General features: G+C 39.0%; 2 protein-coding genes across 6 annotated transcripts in view; one reads left to right on the top strand and one right to left on the bottom strand.

Moving 5' to 3' along the window:
* The window catches only part of LOC129779760 (leucine-rich repeat and fibronectin type-III domain-containing protein 3), a 449197-nt gene extending 424620 nt beyond the window's left edge, over nt 1–24577 (bottom strand). For 3 of the 5 annotated variants that reach the window (XM_055787429.1, XM_055787433.1, XM_055787432.1), the window contains exon 1: nt 23045–24577. The gene's annotated coding sequence lies outside the window, so the exon portion shown is untranslated. The remainder of the gene's footprint in view (nt 1–23044) is intronic. The other 2 variants (XM_055787431.1, XM_055787430.1) reach the window with 2 other exon arrangements.
* Nucleotides 1–27347, top strand: part of LOC129779759 (rab3 GTPase-activating protein catalytic subunit) — a 526672-nt gene that overhangs the window by 448975 nt on the left and 50350 nt on the right. The window lies entirely within an intron of this gene.

Here is a 27347-nt window from a genome sequence, read left to right as displayed (position 1 = left end):
GAGTAATGCGGCTTAAACATTAAGGCAGAGTCAAGCGTAATACCGAGATCAATTATTTTTTCAACCCGTAGCAAAGTTTGAAAGTCGATCGTGTATGTAAACGTTATTGGCTTCAGTTTTCGGTGAAATGTTATGACACTGCATTTTTGCACACTTAGTGTCAGAAAATTTCTTGAGCACCACACTACAAAGGTGTTTATCAGGTGCTGTAGTCGCATGCAATCTGCTGAGTTTCGAGCTGTCATAAACATTTTAACATCATCCGCGTAGAATGATCGACTTCCAATTGGAAGGATTAATCCGATCATGAATATAGAGAAAAGCAACGGTCCAAGGTTAGTGAAATTCTCCGAAACATCAGATCCAATTCGTACGAATATATTTCGGTTGGTAAGGTATGACTTGAACCAACGAGTAAGTCTTGGAGATACACCAAGCTTCTCAGCAGTGTAGCTTAGCCAGCAGTATAGTGTAGTCGATTCTGTCGAAAGCAGCCGTGAGGTCTGTGTACACAATATCCATCTGCGCTCCAGCTTCCATATTCCTGAGGCAAAGCGAGACGAAAGAAACAATATTGGTTGAGACTGATCTCTTTGGATGGAAGCCGTGTTGATCAGCAGAAATATAATGTTTGCAGCAAGAAAATAATGCGTCGTCAAATAATCTTAATCTCTCATTTTAATATCCAATATTTTAGAGCATGCGTTAAGCGAAGTGATCCCTCGATAATTTTTAACAATCTGTTTGTTTCCTTTCTTAAAAACCGGAAACATAAATGATGACTTCCAACGTGTTGGAAACACACCCTGCTGCAACGAAATATTAAATAGTTTCGACAGCGGAGTTATAAGCTCAAGAGAGCAATTCTTCAGAACACAGGAGGGAACTCCGTCGGGACCAGCAGCGTTGGAGAATTTCAGTTTTTTGATGGCAGATTCCACGCTGGCTGATGAGATCGTGATAATATCAAAATCGAATATCTCTAGGAGTGCCCCTTACCGCATGATCAATTTGGGTCGACGAGGTGGAGTAATCGTTGAACACACTTTTGAAGTGCTCACACTGTAGTTTACATTTTTTCCAATGAGGTGCAGGCAGTTCTATTATCCAAGTGAATCTCCACTGGTAGCCCATCCTCCTTCCTTTTTGTCTTCACAAACGACCAAAACTGCTTCGGATTGCGGCGTAGTTTATCCTGTAGACGCCTAGTATACCTTTTGTAAAGAAAACGGTTGTACGTTCGATATTCCTTGCTAGCAACTGAGAGCAAACGTTTGGTGATTGAGTTGTGAGTGCGAGAGTACTTGCGGGGCGCCTTTGATCACAGTCGTTTCGGATGACTTAGTCGAGCATTGAAACAAGCAGATTTCGGAGCAGGTCTGCTCAACGGTACACAGTCAGATATAGCTCGGCCCACGATCTCCTCGAAATAGTTAAGGGCTTCATCTATTGTATAGTGGGAGTCCAGGAACTGCCAATCTGTCTGGGCAAATAACTGACGCAATGCAACGAAATCAGTTCTTCGAAAGTCGAGCTCGCGCACATCAGCTGTATTGTCAAAGCGAGCGGGCATCGATAAATTAATAGGAATTTCCAATGCGGGGATGGTCGATGCCGATCAATGGTTCAGAAGCTTCAATGACAGAATATTCCGGGATTGCAGCTTCATTCACTAGCACAAAAACAAGGATCCGAAAATTAATGTTCAGAACCTTGTTGATTTGCGTTAGGTTATGCAGACTGAAACCGTCCAGGAGTGTACAACAGGAAGCCGGAATATTCGAACGTAGGACATCAATGGTGAGATGATCATTTTCAGTGACATTCCAAGTCAGCCCGGACTGATTGTAATCGCCAAGAACTAGAGCCAGATCATTCTGTTCTAGCCGTGACAGTACACTACCAATCGAACTGATGCGACTATTGATGCTGATGGAATCTAATTTCCTGTCAGGAGGAAGGTATATTACTCCAACACTCACTGATCTGTGAGGTGTCGTAATATCAACCCATAGCTGCTCGAGAGATGAACAAACTGGAGTAGGGTCGCGATTGCAACTAAGACGGTTTGAAATTGCAACCAAGACTCCACCTCCGCGTGATTTGGAATTATTCAGATGATTACGGTCATTACGAAATACAGTATACACATTGCCAAACAATTGCGTCGAATTAATTCGCTCATCGAGCCAGGTTTCGGTGAGAACTATGACATCGGAGTTGGAATCAACAGCTGTCAAAAACAAGTCGTCTATCTTCGTCCTCAGGCCACGGACGTTCTGGTAGTACATCAAGAGACCTTCGACTGGCGTTCGCTCGAAATCTTCCATGAGGCGGCAGGCAGTGGGATCAATATCGGAATAATTACTGTAATTTTGCTGAGGGACTCTGAAGGTCATGGAACTATCAGGCGATGGAGAACTATTAAAGTTAACGTACTTGACTGTATGTGAGGTTCAAAAGACCCCCACACCTTCCTCGACCACAGGACCAGAACGACTATGAAGGCATGTACGAGTTGCAAGCGCGACTGGGACGGGAGGACTAGGGGCTTTCTTAGTGCTACAGACATTGCGTTCTGGGACGGTAACTGAAGCATGAAATGACGAGATTTGGCGCTACTGGCCACCACCTTCGGAAGGAAATTTATCCGTAGGAATTCTGATGATTCGATGGTTTTGCGGGTAATTCACAAATTCGCGAAAAGACACATTTTCCGGTCAGCTATATTTAGACAAGGCAATATTTCTGAGAGAATTGTTCATGCCGAATTTGAAGGTGACAAAGTTCAAGGTGGCAGGATCTTTGTCCTTGGGAACCAACCTGATTACTTTTGGTTCGACGTCAGTGCTTAAATTCTAGCATTCTCTGCACAACTTAACGATGTCGTTCTCAAAAGAACTCGGGTCAAATGCCGCTAGATAAATCCACAGCAATTCCGCCGGAGGAGGTATAGTTTTGATAACTTCGGATGCAGCTTCAGTGCCTCGAATATTGGTAGGTTATTCACCAACCCATCGTCTTCTCGTTTTCTTTTTGGTGTATTGCGGACAAGGTCTGATTCGGGCATGGGCTTCCACGGTGCACTAAGGGTTTGGGTAGGAAACTTAGAGTTGATTTTTGCAGATAAAACACCGACTGCATCCTTCAACCCGGCAATGTCTTCTTTAAGTGACTTGATGGTCAGTGTATCTGGCATATTTTCGTTAGTGCAACGGGTCGTCATACTCCGAAAACGTTCGTTGGAAAAAAGGTCCGCGCAGCCATCGCAAATCCTAAAAATGTTTCGATCAAAAGTTCACAAAATTCCACGAAGACCGTGGAATGAGCTTCCGCAGTATCCACGACACGTGATACGATCCGAATCGCTGACGACTTTTTTGCATTTAGTACATGCCATCCTTGCTGTTGGCATGATTGAAGATGATTGTTAGGATTGGGCGATCTTGGATCGATCTTTAGAAGATCGATCTTTTCGTCTTCGATTTCCGGTTTTTTGGATCGATTCTTTGTACCCTAAAAAATCGTGAAAATCGATCTTTTCTTTTCAATCTTGCCGATATTTTTGATCGTAGGGAAATTTTTGTAAATTTGTTTTTCAGTGAACATTGATTTTTATCTCACCAAAAATAACCTGATAAAAAATTTCATAAACATTGAATCCCTTTCAAGGTTGTTAAATTGGTGGTCCCAAATTTAGGAGAAGCAGTTTTGTAAGTTTGGACATTACAAAACCAGTACACAAGTTATATTTACATCATTACTCACATTCACTAGGCTGACAGTGAAAATTTTAACGAAGTTGGATGGTGACATCAGGTCCATCTAGAACGTTTTTTTTCTTGAACTGGGACTACATACTACCAAGATATTAGAACCCAAGACTACCACATACCAGACATATGGCACGGTTGGATTTTATGGGATTATTGTCAGCGAAGTTCAGGATGAATATCAGTTGTTGAAATTATAATAATAATTTTTTATTAATTTATTTAATTAAATAATTCCATGGCGGTACTAGATAAACGACTTGAAATATACATTTTTTCTTAGCTTTCAAGTTTTTTGTGACCTCATGCTGAGAATCAAAATAAAACGCCTTCGATATTTGAATAGAAATGTGAAATGTTTATTCTACATTTAAAGAAAAACCAACACTTATATAGAACAAGTAAATAAATTGGAAAAAAAACGATTATTCAAAGATTTAATCAGTGAATCGTTCCCTACGCCGTTTTGAAAATCGATCCGTCAAGATCGATCTTTTTCAAAAGATCGCCCAATCCTAGATTGCATGCAATATTTGTCTCCGGCGCGGATAGGTAGATGTCGCTTTTGTGCAAAAATTTTGCGTGGAGAGGTGGAAAGATGAAGTAATCAATTACAAACACCACAAAGGACACTGCTTTTCACTGTTTATCGCACTTTTCGCATCAAAATTCACGATGAATGTCCAAAATAACGAAGTTTACCAATTCAACGAACGGATTTTAATTGTATAACTAACATCAACAATATTGGTATACAAACAAAAAACAAAAAAATAACGAATAAAAATACAAAAAAAATACCAATAGTATGCTTTGCATCAATAGTACTTTGAACCCATCAAAGTACAGACCGATAACGTGCCTATCGAGTCTGTACAAAATACTGAGCAGCATAATTACCGCCAAAGTTTCTGCTCACTGCGAACAGCATCACATCATCGCAGAAGAGCAGAAAGGATGCAGGAAAAATACGCATGGCTGCAAAGACCAGGCCATCATCGACGCAGCCATAGTCGGCCAGGCGGTATATAACCAGCGGAACCTAAGTATGGCCTACATCGATTACAGGAAGGCTTATGACTCCATACCTCACTCGTTTCTCGTCCGGGTATTGGAGCTCTACAAAATTGATCCCGTCGTCGTTAGGTTCCTGCAGCATGCGATGAGGCAGTGGAGTACGTCTCTGCACCTCAGTGATGGGGAAAATGTGTTGCAGTCTAGAACGCTGCAGATAAAGAGGGGGATATTCCAAGGCGACTCTTTCAGCCCGCTTTGGTTTTGTCTGGCACTGAACCCCCTCAGTAGGACGCTCAATAGAAACGGTCATGGCTATAAAATAAGGTATGGCGACGGCGCCCACGAAGAAGTGACCCATACCTTTTACATGGACGATCTCAAGGTCTACGCTGATTCACGTCAGCGTCTAGGTGTAGCTATCCGGGTTGTCGAAGACATAAGCAGGGACATCTGTATGGAGTTCGGCCTCGACAAGTGTCGCTGTGTCCACCTGCTGAAAGGACAACTTACCGAATCCGGAGGCTACGAGGTCTATGACGGCGAGTTTATAAGAGACATGGTTCGTGGCGAATCCTATAAATATCTTGGATTCCGACAGCTCACCGGGATTCGCCACTCCGACATCAAGACGGAGCTGCGAGACAAGTTCTTGAGTCGAGTGAACTGTGTCCTGAGGACTTTCCTCAACGCGGGGAACAAGGTACGCGCGATCAACACATTCGCGGTTCCCCTGCTGACCTTCAGTTTTGGTGTAGTCAAATGGAGCAAAACTAACCTAGAGGACCTTGAGAGGAGGATGAGGAAAGCATTCAAAGAGGCCGGAATGCACCATCCTCAATCGGCACTGGAGAGAGTTTCACTACCACGCAAAGAAGGGGGACTTGGAATCGTCGACATTTCTGCACTGTGTGTTGCCCAGGTACGACAACTGCGCGAGTACTTCGCAGAACGCGCCAACCAAAACGCGCTATACCGGGCTGTCTGCGCCGCCGACAGAGGATACAGCGCTCTGCACTTGGCGCAAGCGGAGTACCAACTCAACTGCAATCTGCAGACAGTGGAGGAGAAGATTGCAGCTTGGAAGCAGAAGGCAGTGCATGGTGCCCACCCCCATCAACTGGACCGGCCACACGTCGACAAGGCCGCATCTAATCTGTGGTTAACGCGTGGTGAACTCTCTTCAGTAGTAGAAGCCGACATGATAGCCATCCAGGACAGGATAATGCCGACGAGAAACTGCAGGCGGTACGTCTGGCATCAAGACGTTGATGACATTTGCCGGATGTGCCATCAACCAGGTGAAAACATAGAGCACATTATGGGAGGCTGTCCCGTTTTGGCCAACGCAGCCTACACCGAGCGCCACAACAACGTGGCCCGTATTGTTCATCGACAACTGGCGCTCCAATGTGCTCTACTGGAAGACAACGTACCGAACTACCGGTACCTGCCTGCACCTGTCCTGGAAAATGACCGTTTCAAGCTGTACTGGGATCGCACTGTTCTGACCGACCTCTCGATCCACCACAACCGCCCAGATATAATGGTTTACGACAAGAGCGACCGCAAAGTCACCATCATCGATGTCGCTATTCCACTGAACCAGAATCTGGAGGAGACCCACGGTCGCAAAATCTGCAAGTACCGACCATTGGCCGTGGAGCTCAAGGAACTGTGGGGGCTAAGGGAGGTCCCAAGAATTGTTCCAGTCGTTCTCTCTGGAACTGGAATTATCCCGAAGACACTTCTGGAAGCGCTAAAGGTGTTGAACATCGAGAAGGAATTGGCCGGCATCCAAAAGTCGGTCATCCTTAGCACCTGCGCGATTGTCCGACAATTCCTCGGTCAGGACTAAAACAGCACGAGCATGCAGATACGTGCATTCCGCAGAGCCTAGTCCCCCTTTGGCATTCAGAAGCCCGGGGGCAGGTGAAAATTCTGGCTAGGTTCGCCTAGTTAAGAAGTGAGATAAGTCTGCCAAAAAAACAGGAAGTGGGTTATATCTATGGTATAACCGCAATGGTGACGTAGGACTATCGTTGATTTAGAGATCATTTGTTTGAAGTTTAATCTGAATTCATTCTGAATGAATGAATATTTGGAGAACTTCGAGAACGAGAGCGTTACGTTGGAGGCACAAGGTTTTATGCATTCAATATTGGATACGGAAATATCCTACTGATGGGGAAGAATAATCTTCAGAAGCTATCCTGTTGATTGCGATTGATTGAAAAATCACAAAACCAAATGTATTTGGTCACAGTGTTACATGGATAGAAAACATTAAAATAAACTCTTTCACATGAATGTAATTTTAAATTCCCAGAGGAACCGGCAGATTATTTTCAGTAACGATTAGATATTTCCACATTTTCCTCGATACTGGAAGCCATCCAGTGGTTGATGCTAACTCGATAACCATCTGTTCATAGCACTTGATTGAAACATATTTGGTCACAGTGTTACATGGGTAGAAAACATCAAACTAAACTCTTTCACATGAATGTAATTTTAAATTCCCAGAGGAACTGGCAGATTATTTTCAGTAACGATTAAATATTTCCACATTTTCCTCGATACTGGAAGCCCACCAGTGGTTAATGCTAACTCGATAACCATCTGTTAATAGCACTTGATTGAAACATATTTGGTCACAGTGTTACATGGATAGAAAACATTCAAATTAACTCTTTCACATGAATGTATTTTTAAATTCCTAGAGGAACTGGCAGATTATTTTCCGGATCTTTCTCGATGCTAAATGGCATCCAAACGGAAAGAATTCCGTGCGTGTATGTGTATGTGTAGCGGCTGCTTCGATGGTCACCTTCTCTTCTCCTGAAGGATCGGCTTCTCTGTGCTCCCTCACAGTTTCAAACAAGCTGCTTGCGTTTCAGGGCAGATCTCGATCCTTCGCCGTCCAGCATCCTCAGCAACGATGTTGTCTTGTCGATGTCCTCACGAAAAATGAATGCGTCTCACCACCAGAATATCGCTTAAGTATGCTTTTTGTGCGTGATTGAATCGAGAGAAGGCGTGGTTTACGGTGGCAATTTGGAAGGCAAACTAGAGGGGAATGAACTCTCTGAGCTCGGAACTTTCGGCAACTGAGCAATAATCGATTGCGGGCGCATACAATATTGGATACGAAAATATCCTACTGATGGAGAAGAATAATCTTCAGAAGCTATCCTGTTAATTGCGATTGATTGAAAAATCACAAAACCAAATGTATTTGGTCACAGTGTTACATGGATAGAATACATTAAAATAAACTCTTTCACATGAATGTATTTTTAAATTCCCAGAGGAACTGACAGATTATTTTCAGTAACGATAAGATATTTCCACAGTTTCCTCGATACTGGAAGCCCACCAGTGGTTTATGCTAACTTGATAACCATCTGTTAATAGAACTTGATTGAAACACATTTGGTCACAGTGTTACATGGATAGAAAACATTCAAATAAACTCTTTCACATGAATGTATTTTCAAATTCCCAGAGGAACTGGCAGATTATTTTTCGGATCTTTCTCGATGCTGAATGGCATCCAAACGGAAAGAATTCCGCGCGTGTATGTGTGTGTGAGTAGCGGCTTCTTCGAGATCTTCCCGGGGAACCGTTTGTGGCATCACTCTCCTCCTGATGGATTCCCTTCTGGCCTAAGGTGCACAAACAGGCTCTTGTTGACACCGTTCATCCGCGCTTTCATGATAAATGAAGAGCTTCACCACAACAGCGACAACATGCTCCAATCGCTGTTCAATTAGAACTGAAGGATTTCCAAGCGGCGCTCGCTTATATACCGATTGGTGATTTCAATACCCTGTTTTGGAAGCAAATTTAAGACTATTGAAACATGTTTTTGGATCAGAAAGTAACAAGTATAGAACGCGTAGACATTTTATCTTTCGAATGAAGTGTTTATCATACCATTTCGTTCAGTTGTTTAGGAGCTATTAACACTCAAAATATCGGTCTCCGGCGTAACGCTTTCGTTTTCGAAACTTTGATTTTACACCCCGGTATAGAAATGAAAGACGTAGTCCTACGTCAATAAAATAGGGAGAGTTTGTTCGATTCCGTTCTGGAAATTTTGATAACAAAAAATTGGCCTCGCTCTGGTCGACCATTTACTGAAGCCTCTGATGAACAGTTTACTATTTTATCGACTTCTTGATTCCAAATGCGCATAATAAAATCGTCATTTTGCTTGTCGACCACGCTCTCGCCACGACTAAGGCTATGAAAAAAAGGTTCACAGTTCTCTTTAAATGATAGGTCCATGGTAGTCTCTAAACAAACTATCTCAAATGCACGTCTGGAGATAATCCTCACAACGAGACGTAATTCTCGCTCTCACAAGTTAGACAAGATTGGTCAACTTGGGGCGAAAATAATTTCTTTATGTCGTCAAACGCGCCCATTAGAGCTGGAGCTGTTTTATGATGTGTAAAAGATTGTTCACTTTTGATGCCATCGTTCACCACTGGAGGAGCGACGGAGAAAGTGAACGGACACACCACGACGAGAGGGGTGCCGAGGAAAGTTTGACGTGTATGATCATAATTTTCTGAGCCATTTCTCCCAAAAACGAAAGAAAGAAAGAAAATCGGCACTGCGATGGCGTGTGTAATGCTTCCAATAATGAGAGCACATCTCAATTACCGCGCCGAAACGCGCCTGCTATTCGATGCTTTCACAGAGATGCGCTCTGCCAGCCACCAGCAGCATGATTGATGCGATTTGTTAAACACTTGTTTGGGGGATTTTGACGCAGATCGAAAATGACTGACGCCAGAATGTCACATGAGAGAACATTTCTGAGCACCAATGAAACGTTATCCTGTCCGTAATGGGATAAACAGCTTCGGAGTGATTTGTGTGCTCAATTATTACCATAAAACGGAATAATGTCTTACGACTTTCCAATTCGCACAATGAGCACTTCCAGACCGATGGATTACCTCAAAAATTGGTCACATCCGACAGGCCTCAACAACCTCTCTATTCGTTTCGCGTTTCTGTCCGTCCCAGAAAACGGCTCTGGGTCGTGACTGAATCGCAATGACAGGCTCAAATTCCTGCGAAATACGGTGGCAAAATAATCATTTTTTTTGCCGGCACAGAGGATGATTCGGTCATCACATTCCTGTCTGTTCACCCACTCCCCGAAATGAAAACGAAAATTACTCACGAATACGCGTCACCCGAGGCAACGCTCCACTACGCGCGCGGAAGATCATTCACCCCCGGGTGTCGTCTTGAACTCAATCCGGGCGAATTTTTGGTTGAGGAGCAATCACTAAAGTAAACAAGGAGCTCGGAAGCTCGAAATTTATCGATTCGAATCTCCCTGAGCCTGGCTCTCCTCCCACCACCACGAAGGTTTGCGTGGCAGAGAACGTGAAGACGACGGCTGTTTACGTTGAACATTTGCACGCCCCCATGGAATGGGTTCTTTGTGGGTAATCAAATTCTTCGACAATTTCATGTTTACTACGACAAGTTACCCGAGTGTATGCTAATTCGAGTGGCAAGTTCTTGACTTAAACCGTTCACAAAACGGGATTTTTCCCATCGAAATCGTTGATTCATTCATCAATCGAAGTTTATCTCGGTGGAATTATGAGTATGGATCAACGGCGGAGTTATTAAATCATTACATCGTTATCTTCGGACACCGAGCCCCGTTAAGTCTTCGCGCTATTGGGTTTCTCCGCCTTAGAAGCGAGGGAAAGCGGCGCTTCTTCACTTCTTACATTCTTGGCCGAGCCCAGTTAGTTACCCCGCACCGGTCGCTGTTCGCATAAGTCTAGGATTAAATAACACGTTGACCTAGAAAACGGACTGGGCATGACGCGCGCGCCGACGGACGGGAAAGCGTGTAACCCAAACAATAGACAACCGCCTATGAGTTTCCGCTTGCGTTCCCCATTCCCGCAGGGGGGGAAGGAATCTATCCGCGTTACCAAGCCTATCGATTGGATCATTACGGCACAGAAAAGATCAAACCGCCTTCGGCGTGATAGCGGCTGACCATCATCCCACGGCAGCACACGAGTGGAGCGAAATTGGGGAGTGGGAAGAGACAGCGATTTAAGCGCTCCGCGAGCAATAAAACCACCAGCCGGACAACATGTGTGGAAAATTCATGAAAATCCCAATTACAAAATAATCAACTTGTTGTCTGTCCATCGGCGATGGCGGATACGGTGAAACCCCCTTTTTGTGCAGCCGCGCACACAGGTTTCACGCTCCGTGAGTTTATTTGGGGGGTGGTGCAAAATCATGATTTTTCGGTGATGATGAAAGCTTTGTTTTTTTTTGTGCTCTATTGATTGTTTGGTGTTGCCAAATTGGACCCGTTTCGGAGATGGGAATTTAACGCAACGCGCGATAAGCGATGATGAAATCGGTGAGATTATACCGGGGCAGGAGGAGTGTGATTGTGTTTGACGATAGTTCAGAGAAGATCGTGGGTTTTTTTCCGGTAAATAATGCTAAGTTCTTCGGAATGTTCAACTTGATCATTAGAGTTTATGGGCAGCTTCTGGCATGGGCTAGATCTCTAGTTCTCTAGATCTCTAGAAATCGTTTGGAGATCGTTTGGAAATCCGAACAAATAGGAATCAATTGATTTTGATCAAATTTTTATATTTGATCCAAACTTCAGGAGACAATATGGTCCTTATTCCCGTATCCACGTACACTTACGTTCCCACTACGCTTACATCTCACTTCACTTTGTTGTACTTATTCCCGTTTCGTGAAGTGTAAAAATAAACTTCGTGTATTAAGTGGAGTGGATACCAAAATGACCCTGTGTTCATTTCCAATGTCGTTTCTAAGAGAAACGTCAGTTGTATTTTGTTTTGTTTATCCTCGAGTTGTGTCGATACACCCAGAAAATGGATTACTAAAAAAAGCTTCCAAATCTTTTGTAATTCAAACATTAGTAGAATGTACATATTTTCTGTAAATATTACCAATCGTTTGTAAAATGAATGTCAGATGCAATACACATCCCTGCCAACGATTGATTCATTTTACTTCGCGGTGTTAGTAAATTTTACGATTGTCATTACTGGCAACCGCGAAGAAAATGTAAATATAACATTATTAGTCTAATTACCGAGTTGATAATTGAGTTGAACGGCACTACTTTCCGATATTGATTTCTTCACAGAAGAAGGACGAATTAATCCGAATTCGGGACAGGTAAGTAATATTCTTGAAAATCAATTCAATTTATGTTCTTTAATTAATATTGATACATATTGGATAGCAATGATTCGTCATCGTCTGCTGCGGGATAATTTGAAGACATTACTTCAATAATAAGGAATCTGGGTACTTCGAAACACAAAAACGAACCCTCTCGAGTCCTAGATTCATCTTTATGCTATTGGATTTGGTCAAGGACAACTTCGTAAACGCTTTGCAGATTGTGATCGGTGGTTCGATCAATTGGATGTTTTCCGGATTCGTCACGACAGAGGTTCCGTATCCACTGACGCTGAGCGTCAAGTCAATATTGCAACGGGGCATAGAGCAGGCCTCACCTAATGCCGCCAGGGTTTCGTCAGCTTCGTGATATTTCCCGATTATGTTTGGCTGAGAAGTAATTACACGCTGGTCCTGGGAGAGGATAATGGTGAGAATTGAGTAGTCTGGCGTAGCTATTTGTAGTAATGATTGTGTATTTTTTCCTAATTTGTAGCCGTGGATCAGACCCAATCGATGCAGGATCAGATGTCTATAGTTTAGATAGTTCAATGAATAATTTTAAAAAGTTAGTTAGTTCAATAAATGAACAAATATGCATACAAAAGATCAATAAATTAAATACAATATATGCATTAAGGTTGGGTTAACATAACGTGTTTAGAGTGTATGTTAAATCAACGTTGAACCGACTGCTTCTACTGGGTTATACTGGCCGATTTAACATTTGTTCACCATTCTTATCGCGTAATATGTACGAATCTGGGTCATGCGAATGGAATCAAATTGGTAGTCAAAAAGAAACCAATTGAAATGTCAATAATCAGGAAGGAAAAAAGTTTATTTTCTTAAAATAAACCACATAGAGAAAGTATCGTTATGAAAGACAAAAATAATCTAATTAGATTAAATGAAAGAACTACATTTTTTCATCAATTAATGCGAGCGTTTGAAATCATGAAAGCACAACTGACAATTCGGTAGATTTGCAGAAATTAGTTTTGGTATTTTCAGAAATTTCAGTCTTATTGACTTCAAAACTCCTCTAAACTTAATTGTAATTCAATTTTACTTCTCGCCAAATGTTAGGTTTTGATTATTTCGAACACTAGAGTTGTATTATTTGAACTTTTTCTTTTCTAAAAATACGAATTACCCAAATTACAACCTTTATTTCAATTCTATTTCGGTCACAAAAGGTTAATAAACAAAGCCCGAGTGATGAAAACGTTTGCTCTTTTTATATGAGAAACGTTTGACAGCATGCGGAAAAAAGAATTTTTTTTCAACCAAAATGCACTTGAAAAATAGATTCAAGTAGATTCAAAAATTATTAATCATTGGTAACATTTACCAAAAAATTCGTCATATATACTAACTTTTTGGGAGAGTGTATGATTATGATGAGCACGGGGAATCGCTCTGTTTACACAAGCGAGAGCGTGAAGTGTAAACTAGAATAACATCGGTGGAGGAACTTGGTGTATTCATAATGAATTCAACCAAATGTTTACAGTGGCGTGCAATCCGGAATAAGGTTGTACTCACTCCACATTGTTTTCACGTGTAGTCTATTCGGGAATTAGGCCCAATATGGAAATAGAGACTTTTTGAAATACATGGCAAAGGTTTATACGTTGAGTCTCTGAAGAGATTTTTTTCGAAAGCTGGTTCATCTCTGGGGCCATGTTCTCTTGTTCATGGTCACATCCTTATCTAGTTTGAAGTTTTACAAGGTTATAGAGAGATTTCGCGTCAACTCGTTTCGAAGTTGACAGCAATAAAAAAAAACAATTCGGAAACTCAGAAACAGCAACCCATGCAAAATTGTGGTCTACAGGGTGGGCCATTTAAAGTGGAAGCATCTGGCAACCCCATAACTTTTGACAGAGATGTCAGATTAACAAATGTCATACCGCGTGGGAAGCGTCATTTCAGTACAATTTTAACCATGGAACAATACACACCTAAACAACGCGCTGAAATTGTTCAGCTGTACATTCAAAATAACTTCTCAATTGTGTTAACTAAACGTGCGTGGAAAAATTATTGCGCGAAATGTTCCCCGGAAGATTAATATCGAAAAACGGAAATTATGACTGGCCACCGAGATCACCTGATTTGACGCCTCCTGACTTTTTTTTATGGGGATATTTAAAATCCAAGTTATACACTGGTAAACCAAGGACCCTGGCTGCGCTGAAAGACAATATCCGACAAGAAATTGCTGCCATATCGGCCGAAACATTGGGCAAAGTGATGGAAAATGCCGAAAAAAGGGCACATTTTGCGGTCAAGGCCAGAGGCGGTCATTTACGAGATATCATAATCAAAAAGTAGTTAGAACAAATCTCCTTGGACCAAAATAAATTAATTTCAAAAAAAAAAATTTAAAATTCCACTTCTTTACTTTGCTATTGCAAAAACAAATCCTTCCACTTTAAATGGCCCACCCTGTATATTACACTGGAAACAAATACATTTGTGAATCTAAAATTTTACTCAGAATTTTACTCAGAATTTCAGAAATGAAAGATTTTTTTTATCGAGAAAGACGATCTACTCGGCTACACATCGATTATACATACATCGCTAAATGGGCATATGTACGGAAAAATGTTTTTCCAACAACAACTTATTGCTTTTTTGCATTTTCTAAAAATAAATCGGTGTATATCAAAGAGGATAATACCTACAAAACTGTGTCCTATGAGTAATAGGGTGCCAATGTATGGGAAAAAAATCGACCCTAAAATTTAAAAAAAGGTACCCTATAGAAAATGTTCACCACCTCGAAAAAAACACCCTATGCCAAATTTCAGCTCAATCGGACTTAAGGCAGAGTGGCACAAAGCGGTCAAAGTTTGAGTTTTTTGAAAATCGAAAAATCACCCAAGGGGGGAGTAAAGGGAATCGGGATTTTCAAAAAAAAAAATTGTTGCCAAATGTCTTAAAATTGCATGAAACGTCCAGATCTAGTGTCAACTCGAAAATTTTTTTTTGTCAAAAATCGACACTCTGGGACATGGTTTTTTTCGGAGTACGTGACGAAACATATGGTTTTAAGTGCCAATAAAAATAGTTATCTCGATTTTTCATTCGGAATTTTTTGCGAAATGTTGATTTGCACGATAATATACCCTAAATATTAGCTCATTTGAACTTCATTTATTAGTGTTGCAGACGTTAAAATTTGAGATTTTTGAAAACCGAAAAATCACCGGAAATCGGGGTTTTCAAAAAAAAAATTTTGTGCCGAATGTCTTAAAATTGCATGACACATCGAGGTTTACAATTATATAAAAAAAATTTGGTTTGTTAAAAATCAACTTTTCAGACGGAAAAATGACCAAGCGCCAAAAAAAAATATTTTTTTTACCAATTTTTTTTTGAAGAGATTAGTAAATCTCGACGAGTAATGCAATTTTAAGGCATTTGGCACCAACTTTTTTTTTCAAAAACCCCGATTTTCGGTGATCTTTCGTTACGTTTTTCGAAAAAACTCAAATTTTTACGACTGTGACACTAATAAATGAAGTTCAAATGAGCTAATGTTTTGCAAAGGGTATATTATCGTGCAAATCAACTTTTTGCAGCAAGCAAGAATGAAAAATCGAGATAACTATTTTTATTGGCACTTGAAACCATATGTTTCGTCTCATACTAAAAAAAAAACAAACTAGGTCCCAGAGTATCGATTTTTGACAATTTTTTTTGGTAACTTTTTGAAATTAAAGATGATCACTTTCATTGGCACCCTAGCCTACATATTGTATTCATGTAAATTCGACATAAATCGATTCAGTAGATTTATAGATGGGAGTGCAAATCGCCCCTTCCGCCTTGTTTTCTGGTGGTGGGAGTTCAAATCAACTTTTTCGTCCCGCGTTCGCAAGCTACACTCGATGGATAGACATGAGAACGAACCTAACGCCACGAAAAAATCGAAAATCGAATATACATAACCCGCGGAAATTTAAAATTATCGATACTTTTTAAACAGATCCACTATATTTTCTTTCATTTCACTACCATTAGAGCTTTCCCGGAATGACTATTTTGAGGAAATAGAAGTTCAAATTTTGTTCTTTGCAGTGTAAGACTTATTTTTTTCCTATTTTTTATGAAAATAAAAATTCAGACAGTTATCCAAAAATGTTTCATAGGCCATAATTTTATTTAAGTTGCCATTTATGAGTTGAGAAAAACCGTTTGTTATTTGAACTGAACTGAACTTCAAACGTATTATAAGAGTTGTAGTGATAGAAAAAACCCGGAACTATTAATTATTAATACTTTCTATTTTTATTCGTTTATTCAGCGTCTTGGAGAGTATCGTACAGATTGGCTATACTTAATGTATGTTCCTAATCCTAGCTTCAATAACTGTAAACTATTGAAGAAGATAAATATTCCAACATAAACACGAAAAAATCGATATTCTCTGGCTTTCAGATGTTCATAAATATACACGAAATCCTTATCAATATGACCGTCCCTGCAGAAATATTAATCGATCGGTCGTCTTTTTCCTGTCGTTTATCCTATGATCTATTTTTCCTATTCTATAATAAAATCTCTGTCAGCGTTTTACCCTTTAAATCAGGAAACTTTAGGAGTAATTGAGTGTCACCACCTTCGAAGCCATCTCCTCTCCTCTGATTCTGATAAGTGCTTTCCATCGGAAAATGTAGGATAATTCTTTATATGCATCGACTCATCTTGTCCGCTAAAAAAAAAAACATGTAAGAACGCATAAGGAAACCAGACCATGGAGTTCGGATGGGTAAAGGAGTTCACTGTGATGAACGGCTCAGTCGCTAACCAGTCACCTAAGTGAACCAGTTCTTTTGACCCGTTCTTTCGTCCAGCGGTATCAATACCTGTATACCTGTTGCTTTCCCACTAGAAGATTTTTTGTTTACGAATATAGTGAATCATCTCAACTTCTTTCGGTTTTTTTTTCTGATAAAAACGGAAAGCATATAAATAATACATATTGGGTAATTGAAAAAAAATCATTAAAAATCAAATTTGCAGCTTTGCCGGAAATCTGATTTAACCCTTAGCGAACGAATGCCGCCATACTCGCGATATTGCAAATCGCGTTATATTTCAGGAATTCTGTTAGGCATTACCTTTTTTATGCCTGCAATGAAGCGATATTAATGATGCACCTTTTCTCGCTTTGGAAATAAAGCACTTAATTTCCTGAAAATCCGTTGACCAACAGATCATCGTTCTAGAAAAGCGCACTCGTTCGTTAAAGGTTAAAAATGAAAAGAACAACCCTTCGGTCAATATTTTTGGCGAACTAGTAGTGTATTATAATAAAAAAAAATGCTGATAACATATATCGAAAAACTATTTCGTGTAATATGCAATTGTAATCCCTTCATTGTTCGTTAAATTTTTCGTACGGTGACCCCCCCTTTTGTGGTGTATAGACTGTTTGTTTTCAAGACTTATCTTGAAAAGAAGATGAAAACAATAAATCTTCTGGATTCCGCAAAAATCATACATGTGAAAATGATGGAATTTGTACTACGCATTAGTGTCGAAATGTACCTTTTTCGGTAAGCTCAAATGCTTAGAATTCCGGACTACGTTGCATTGAAAATCTATACATCCCAGATGAAAATTAAAATGACAGATCTTGGCAACCAGAGTGAGTATGAGCAGATGAACTTTTGTTCTTCAGAATGTTAAAAAGTTCATTTTTCCACCAAGTGTCATTGTCATTGACCTGTTTATTAAAGACGACAAAATTCAATTTCTTTTTGACGAAATGAATATCAGTGTTAAAAATAGGCCAATGTCTGAGAATATAAGAAAATATTTACGAGTATCGAATGTGAATTTATTTCCGTGTGAATTGATCTTTTTTTGTTGTTGCTTGAAACAAACTACCCTAGAGGCATTCCACCAACCAATGGTTTATTTTACTTTCATATATTTTGGATTTAGCTGAAGCTTTTCTAACTTGGTCGGCACTAGGTCCGATGCGATTTCACGCTATTAGTTTTTCAAACACGATCACGACTAATTTTTGAATAGGACTTATGCCAAAACGGGTTATTTTATGGAAAAAAATGGAAACAAGGTTTAAAAACGGAATATCGCAAAAACTACATTTTCAAAATCAAATTTTGTGACACAATAAAGCCCATATTGTTTTAAACAAATAGTTTTTCTTTGATCCTGAAATGATCAAATGAAAAAATATTTTTTATGGCATTTGTAGCATTTCTCGCAATTCTCGTCAAATGATGAAATGTAGGAAAGTGTTTAAATATTAATAAAAAAAACGGGGAAAATGTTTTTTTTAATTACACTAAAAAAATATTTTGTAAAATTGAAATTATTTTTCTCAAAAACATATTTTTTTGAATTCATGAAATAAATATATGCATAAACATATACCATATATATACAATCAGACAATACATCAGAAAAAGGGGAAAAAGTTTTCATGACAACCACAGGTTTTTTTTTTTGAAAAAAAAACTTTAACTAATCCTAATTTAGTTTAAAGTCAATATGGCGATATAGTATGTATTGGACAAAGTTTTAGACCTTATTAAAATATGAACTGTTGACGAAAACATCAAGTTTCTATCTTTTATAGTCTCTGGCATATATGGCCTTTTGTATGGAGACTCCCGAAAAGATAATGTTTTACTCGTTAATTTTTTGTGTGAAAATTCTCGCGTTTGACATGCTCTTGACGTATTTCTAAATAGCGAAAATTTTACAGAATATGTTAATCGACACACTAAGATGTTTCGATCAAAACATTCATAGTAATTTTTCAAAGAAAACATGAGAAATTTGTTATTAGGAAAACTTTTTTCTCTGTAGCAGTGCCCTTCTTCCGACGTATGGAAGACTTGTTGGCAATTATAGGGCAAAATCATACGTTTTTTTTGAATTAAAAACAATAATTTTTTTTTTTTTTGAGAAAAATGAGTTTTAATTTTCATAATATTTTTTTTCAATTATTTTTTTTCAATTTTTTGATATTTTGTGTAGAAAATATCAATAATTTGCTACATTTCATTCTATAACCAACATTTTGTAGGTCTTATAGGTTTTGAGTGGGAAATGGTTCAAAATATCCAACTTTCGAAACATTTTTCAGCTTTTTTCAACTTTTATTTTAGAAAATTCTTAACCTAAAAAATTGCACCTTAAAATGTTTTGGTATATTTATGTGAAAATTTCCTTACAAATCATCCTATGACGAAAACTTTGTATGTACATATTATAGTTTTTGAGTCAGATTTTTTGTGTAAATAAAACGTAAAATTTTAAAACGCCATAATCAAGTCAAACGAAAAACCAGTTGTTGGAGACTTTATTGTGTCAAAAATTCAGTTTTTTATAAAACGCAGCTTTTGAGGCCCATATTCCATTTTGAAACTTTATTTTCAATTTTTTCGGTAAAAAACTTTGCATGAGACACAATTTCGTTGAAATAACCCGTTTTAGCGTTATAGTTTATTTTCTAAAATAATAGCATTTTTTCATAATCGTATATAAAAAAATAATCCCGTAGAATGACATCGTACCTAGTGCCGAACAAATTGGCAAAATTTCAGCTAAATCAAAAATATGAATCAAAAAATTCTTCCAAAATTCGTGTGGATTGGTGGATTGGTGGTTTGTCAACAAGAGTTCTCGCCAAGAACGGTCACTTCTCGAAAATGTGCTTAAATAATGTACAGGTTATTGGATTATTCGTTATTATAAGTGTATTAATTCGGAAGGGATCTACTTTTGCGTGTGGATGGTCGAAAAAGAATGAATTTTCGTTATTTTTTTCGGATGTTAGGAATAAAGTGAAGTGTTCGGGTATTTTGGTTATAGTTTAAGGTATATTTGAAGATGTATTTTCCACTTTTTTGAATGCACGAATAATGACTATTACGCTGTTGACAGCTGGATGCGTAGATGCTGTCTGAAAATTGGTACCTTGCCGGTGATATCGGTTCTGAAGCAACGGGGTGTCGCAGAACGAATTCCAATATTTTTTTTTTAATTTATGGACAATATCTAAAGCGTTATGTGGGTTTTTTTTAAATTAGAAAAAATGGATAAAAATAGAAAGAAATGGATTATTTAAATTAATAAAATATTAAATTCCTAAAAGAGTCAATCAAATGTAAACGCTTCGTAAAAATTTTCAATGCTCTGTCTGATACAAAAAATCTACCACATCTGTTATAAATGTTTGACCCCCTCGAACCATATGTACTGCAGTGAGAAGTTTGTCCAATTTTCAAAATCATTCATTTCTCCAAGTTTCATGAGTCTAAAGTAATCTTATTTGAAAATAGTCCTCATACAGTGTTTCATATATTTGTTTCAACCGTTAAACGGTTAAATTTCGCCAACACTACCGTCTGTAAAAATTTCAAATAAATTTGTTTGTTGAATTGAACCTTGTAAATAATTCAATAAGTTTCCACAAGTGCCCATTGGTTATCAATTTCTTGAAATTTTGATAATGAAAGCAAAAGGTGATTTATTTGTTTCGTCTGTAGGTGTCCATTAACCACGAGTTTGTTGTTTCAAAAATCGATGCAACACGCGGCACTATTTCATTTATCAACTGTTAGATATTTTAGCCAGTTCATAGCTACAACTGTTTTCTTTTAGAATGTTCTGCTTACATGTTGCAACAATTTCTAATTTCTCTTATTTCTAATTTTTCAATACTTTCATCAATCGACGAAGGAAACCGGTCGACGTTCAGACATGAACAATTTCCGTGCTTTTGAGGATATTATAGACTGAAAAATTACCTTGAAAAAGATCCTCAAAATTACACATTTTGGAATAATTTCAATTAAACTTTGTACAGAATTCAATGAAGTTTCCAAAACTGCTCCATGATAAATATGAATAATAATTAATAATAATTATTATCAATTCCAATTTAAACGCTTCAGGAAACAACTCAAAGTCAAATGATTAGACTGAAAGGAGAGTGCAACTTTCCTCTCGATCCGCAATGATTTGGGTGTCAATCAAGATTCAGGACTACTAGAAAGGACTTTTAAACAAGTTATTTTGATATTTGTTTATTTTATTATTCAAACTAGATTCCTCCAGCTTCAATCCAGCATACAAAAATCAATGTTATAGCCATTCAACTGAACGCTCATTTCAAGAATTAGCGTTCAGCGCTTCCATGGAAGCCGTTCGAATGGTCCTAATGTCATCCAAAAATTTTTCTTTTAATTCTGCCTATATATGGTTGGCACTCATGGTTGCTACGATGTATCTATATCAAATGTTCAATTCAATCGAAACTACAAGAACTACTCAATATTGAACCTAACTGAATTGTGGTCCCTAGTCAGGGAGGACAGCTGGAGAACTGGCAGAACTCTGATGCTTTGATTTAATCGTAACAGGCAAAATTTCCAAGCAGCTCATTATAGAGAAGACTATGTTCTTCCCACTAATTTGTGGAAGAAAGATCAACATAGCGGGCATTGCATGCATATCGAGGGCGCAAAAACATTTTTTCCTTTGCTCGCACAAATGTTGATCTCGGTTTGCACTAAAAATGTGTCAACATCCAGAAGCGAATTTTAATAATTGAAACAAACGGTTTCACTTCTTTGAAGCAGAATTCATTCATTTCGAAAAAAAGCTTAGTTGAAATTGTTCATTTTTGGATTCGATCGGTTAAATTTATTGCCCAGAAAAAATATTCAGATAAATCCGCATCAAAAACCCGAGAGTTTCGAATCAACCTTACCAGTTGATTAACTGCAAAAGTTTAATTTTTACATTGGTGTTAACGTTCACAGCTAATGCTTTTGAAGCACATCTTACATTTGCCATGTGCAGTTTGAATCTGTTGGCAGTATTCAATCATGATCTTTTTCATGATAACGACGTAACATGAGATCTCAACCAAGTATGAACAAAAATGAGACACGAGCTAAAGCGTAAAGACATACAAAAAATAATTTTAGTTCTACAGTAATATACATATTACATGTATAAAATAAGCAATAAACTATAGTTTATATAATAAACTATTCGTCACAAAATATCGTTTAGTGGCTAAATTTCTAATTTTTTTTTGTATTAAGAAACATTAAATAATAACTATTCGTTATTTCTTAATAAAGAAAATAGAGAAATTCAGCCACTAAACAATATTTTGTTTGAACCGAATTCAATAGATGGAGAGAAGAATGTACGAAAGAACGTATAATTAGATAATATTTTTTTCTTTGAGAAGAACATTCGTCTTGGGTTGAATGAGAAACCCGATTTGAGCTTCGCTGAACATTCCCTAAATTATAGTGAATATACAAACAGCACAAATATAATTCCCAAATATGTTGTGCTCTGCCCAAATCATTTTTGAGACGTGAATCTACGATACTACACTGCTCGCAGTCGAGCTCGCGGCATTCCTCGAGTTTTCAAACCTTGGAGTATACTAACATCCGTACGAACGACACCCGAAGTTGGGACCCACAATTCTAACGTCCCGAAATGTCGTCCTCACGAAGACATATTCAATTTAATCCGAATCTCTCTACGGAGAGCACCAGAGCGATGCACTGCATTTCGGAGTACTCTTCGCTCTCCAAGAAACTCTCAAGTCTCACCAGCTCAAACTGCAACAACGCAAGGAGCAAACCGGGAGGGAAGTCCTTCCGAGCCGCACTACTAAGCCAACTTGGTGGCCGAAGTTCACTCAGCAAAACAAACCATTCGCGCTCCAAAACAATAACCCCTTCGATCTGGGTCAGCAGAAACACCAAACCGAATCGGTTCAAATCCAAAAAAAAAACCGCAAGCTGACCGGCTTTCATTTTATTTATTTTATTTTTTGCTTCTTATGTCAGTTTTCCATTCACAATAGATCATCGGGAATGCCGCCTGTGGCAGCAGCCACAGCAGCACCGTAATTGGAAACTCCCAACAATCTAACATCGGCTACGGGGTTGGAAGGTGCTAATTTGCAATGGAGAAAAGTAATGATGGCTTACACGTACACCTCGGTTCCTCCGGTTGTCCGTGGGGATGAGCCTTTCCCAGTCTCCGAATGGGCACATAAAAGATCTTAACAGCTTTCACACATTCACTGACTTCCGAAACACATGTATTTCACGGGCCGCACCGCACGATAATTTCCAATTTAACTGTTAACTTTAATCACTTGTTTTTATTTATCATTAATTTTTTCTCTTCATTTGTACTTTTTTACGATCATCTTCCTCGCCGCAGCGTGGACAAAATGCCTTCGTTCAGCTCCCCAGACTGTGTATGTTTTAGTTGCACTCTGTTTCACCCCTTTGTGGATCACCACCATCTATTATGCTTGCACTTCGTACACACGACAGGAAGTGGGTCGACTCCCAACAGTGCATCAGCCGCAAAAAAGTTAGCGACTACACGATGTGCCATATACTCTTCATAACGTATTACACTTAGGTAAAAGCACCATCGAAACAATTCCTCAAATAATCTTGTTATCTAGGCACCTATCCGCGTGCCGAGTTTTATGATTCGATTGAACGCGCCGAATTTGTCGCGCCTCGACTCGAGATGAGCAATTTTCAACGGCTACCTTCAATTACGATGCGGTCAATTTTTGCGGTATACACGTTGTGTTCCGAAGAAGCAAAAACAAAAAAACATAAAACAAACGGAATTTTCCCCGCTTGTACCGATCGCCAGCAATTGGGCTGTTTAAAAATCTCTACCGAAATTGCTGCTTGCTTCAAGTTATTTCGCGCTGCGCAACATAACCCACAGACGCGCGCGATTCACGTTCTTCGACCGGCGCAAATATCTAACGGCACTTTTTTGCTACCACTTCTTTTGGTTGCCCCACTTCTCGTTCCTGACGATATCTGGTTTACTTCCAGAATTATTGCCACTCTCACTTGACAAACCACAACTCTGCCCACCGGATTTAACCATGCACTGGAACATCCATTAGACCGGGTGCACCGAAAGCGTAACACTAATTGACACTGATCCCGTTTCTGGTGGATGGATCTACCGGGACCGTTCGAATCGTTCGATCGAATGTCCAAGAATCGTTCGCGTGTGAGAACGGCTGCAGACTTTATCCCGTCCGATGACGACAGTGCGTCGGATTCAAGCGCTCACAGGTGACTAACGCGATCTGCTTCGCGGCTGCTGTCTGCAACTCCCCCGGTACGGAATGCGCGTACCGCTGTTGTAACGTACACAAGCGCCCTGCCGAAGTTGCGCCTCACGCCTCACTCCGAAGAAGAAAGCCACCGAAAGAAAAATGTTGAAAAACCACTCTTCTCAGCGCAACCACAACAACAACAACGCGGGCACCTCACCGCGATCGCGAAGATCCGATCGCCGGAGATCCTCGCCAAACACGTACGCGCGTGAATATGTTCTACATCACATGAATTGCGCCTAGGCTCTCACGGAGTGCCGCTCGGAACACAAGTTTCTGGCTTCGCGTAAGATTTACGTTTGAAGCAAGCGGCACACCAGACGGAGTCGGAGTCTGTCGGTTGGTTTCGTTTGGGCCAATGATGCTAGGCCAGAGCGGCACACAGATCTTCAGCAGCAGCAGCAGCAGCGGCAGCACTTTTTTCTGTTATTGTGAATGCGCTTCGCTTTCCTCACGCGCCGCTACCTTCCGGCGGCCGACCGATGCTCCGATGCGGGAGGAACACCGGTGATACGTACCGTAAGCTCTCGTGTTGCTCTCATGCATGCTCCAGCAAGCTCCCGCGAGAGCGAGCGACTCGTGACGAAACATGTGTTTTGAAACCGATGTGTATTGGAGCGTTGGTCTGTGCCTGTGTGTGTGGAGTGGCTTCCCGTTCCCGTTTTTTTCCTTCCATTTTTCGCGAATAACTGTTGTTGCTCCTATTTGGACCATGGGAAGTTTAGGAACCCGAGCGCGGGAAGATTTCAAATATTATTGTCAGTTCAGTAGTTACAAAATTTGAAAAAATAAAAATTGTCCTTTCACTATGGCTCTCGCCTTAGATATTTTGATTTGGGCCAATACATTTGGTAAGCCTTCAACCAACGAGTCGAACAATAAAAAGCGAATTAAATTTTTAAATTTAATTTTTTAAATGCAACGTCAGTCATCGATGACTGATAGTATAACATATGATAATAAAGGTAACTAATATAAGCATATAACAGGGTTGCCATATTTAAATCTGTAAAATTTTCTGAATAAATCTATATATCTATATTTTTATCCGAAAAATCTGTATAAAAAAAACTGTAACACTAATTTGTATCGAAAAGTTAAGGGAAAAAATTAAAATAAAGGTTCATTTTTACTTTGAACTTATTTTTCTTATTTATGGGTTGCTAACCCGTTTTATGCCAAGCGTTCGATAAATCGAATAACAACTTCGATAATTTTTTATGGCTTTGGAAAGCAATTATAAGGTTTTGGCATCAAATGATAGCTTAGTCTATTATCTACCACTTACTATCAATTTCATTCAAATTTGTATAACTTTATTAGGCGTAAAAATTGGTTTAAAGTAAAGTTGAACTTTGTGCGGAAAGTACATAACCTCACATAACGTAACAAAAAACAAAGCCTTACAAAATTTGAGAATATGTAAACTTTCCTACAATACTACTCACACATTGTGATGTAGAAAAAAAAACATTGGATTGAACCTCCTACAGGAACAAAAATTTAGGTTTTGGTCAATATTTTTGTTTGGCGCTTTTTTGATTTTTTTTGTCATTTTCCGGAAAACGAAAGATCGGAAAAAAATAAGTCTTGAAAATTGGGGTTTCTGTGACGCCAATAATCAATATTACACCAATGGCTTTTATTAAAAAAAAAATTTGATAAATGATTTTGTTGAACTTTTTCTTTCAATTTCATCCTTGACGCTCCACCTTGAGGCGATACATAGTTCTTCACTTTTAAAATAGAGTCTATAATTGTTGGAGCCAACCGATTTCCGGACTTTGTTTTTTTGGCATTGTAAAGCGAAAATATTCACTCATGTACAAATTTCTCATCACGCATTTCGACATTCAACAGCTAGGACCAAGTTATATCTGAGTCACTGATTTTTCGCTCCATAAGATTCGTCCTGAGTAGCCTGAATTCGTTATTCAAGCCTTGTCTGTTATCTGCTTCAACGAATTGTGGAAATTGGCGCATCAAATCATTAAAGTTTGGTAGCTTGACGAAATTTTGAGGGTGTATCAAGGCCGCAGTTATGTTTCACAAGCTCAATATAGAAGTCACTACAAATCGATTTGAAGGTCAACTTCTTAGCAGCATCCAATGATTTTTCAGCTACTTCTATACCGATACCAACGCAAAAATCCTCAGGCTGCTTCATGAAGTCTTCAAAAACTTTTCCATCAAGGTCAGCATCTGAGAATCGTAGTACGTAGCTCTCCAAACATAAGTTACCCAACATGATCAAAAATTACAATCTTGTATCGTTATAAAGTTCGCAAAATTGAGAACCTTCTGATCGGAAAGTACGATTGACGTTGTTGGTGAGCGATGGAACAAAGTTTAGGAACTGCATCGGTTAAGTCATAGAACCGCTTTAATGAGTCAATATATGATTCGCGGATTGATTATAATAATACTTAACTTGGAACGAAAATAATAGTTCAAGCTCTTCAAATCGCTCAAGATTTCGCTTAACAATTGCCTCCAACGAAAGCCATCTCTTTGCGTTGCGTTCAACATTTTTATAAATCAAGGTATCTATGTATGCACTGTAACAAATTTAATATTCAAAATTGATTTTCTAAAAAAAACTGTAAATCCTGTATCTTTGCTGAAAATCTGTTATTCTATATATACAGATTCTGTATTTGAAATTTGGCGAAAAACCTGTAAAATACAGATTATTCTGTATATGTGGCAATGGCATATGAGCTTATAAGCATTCCGTATCGAACAAAAATACCTTCCACTAAAAAAAGAAACGATGGTCCTAATACGTTTGAGAAATCCATAGAGTCGTTATAAAACCGTGGCACTCAACGTGTTGAAAACGATGAAAAAAAATTGTCTGATATTTTAATTTAAATGTTACTCGCGTGACAATTGGTCAAGTTTTGGAGAAAAATTCTCATATGAAGAGGGTTTAAAAGGTTAAAACTCCTCATCTCACACCATCTCACATCGGAAGACGTCTGAGTTTTGCCAAAGCTCACATGAAGCGACAGTGGGACATGGTATGTTATGACAAAGAATGTGAATGGCTTTTTCATTGTAGTTGAGGATAATTGATTGATGATTCGTTCTTGCCCTCGCAGAAAAATACACTGGCTGATTGTATA

This window comes from Toxorhynchites rutilus, chromosome 3 (assembly GCF_029784135.1).
Source record: "Toxorhynchites rutilus septentrionalis strain SRP chromosome 3, ASM2978413v1, whole genome shotgun sequence".
Taxonomy (NCBI): Eukaryota; Metazoa; Arthropoda; class Insecta; order Diptera; family Culicidae; genus Toxorhynchites; species Toxorhynchites rutilus.
Note: the sequence above shows the minus strand (reverse complement) of the source record. Positions and strands in the feature narration are given on the sequence as shown.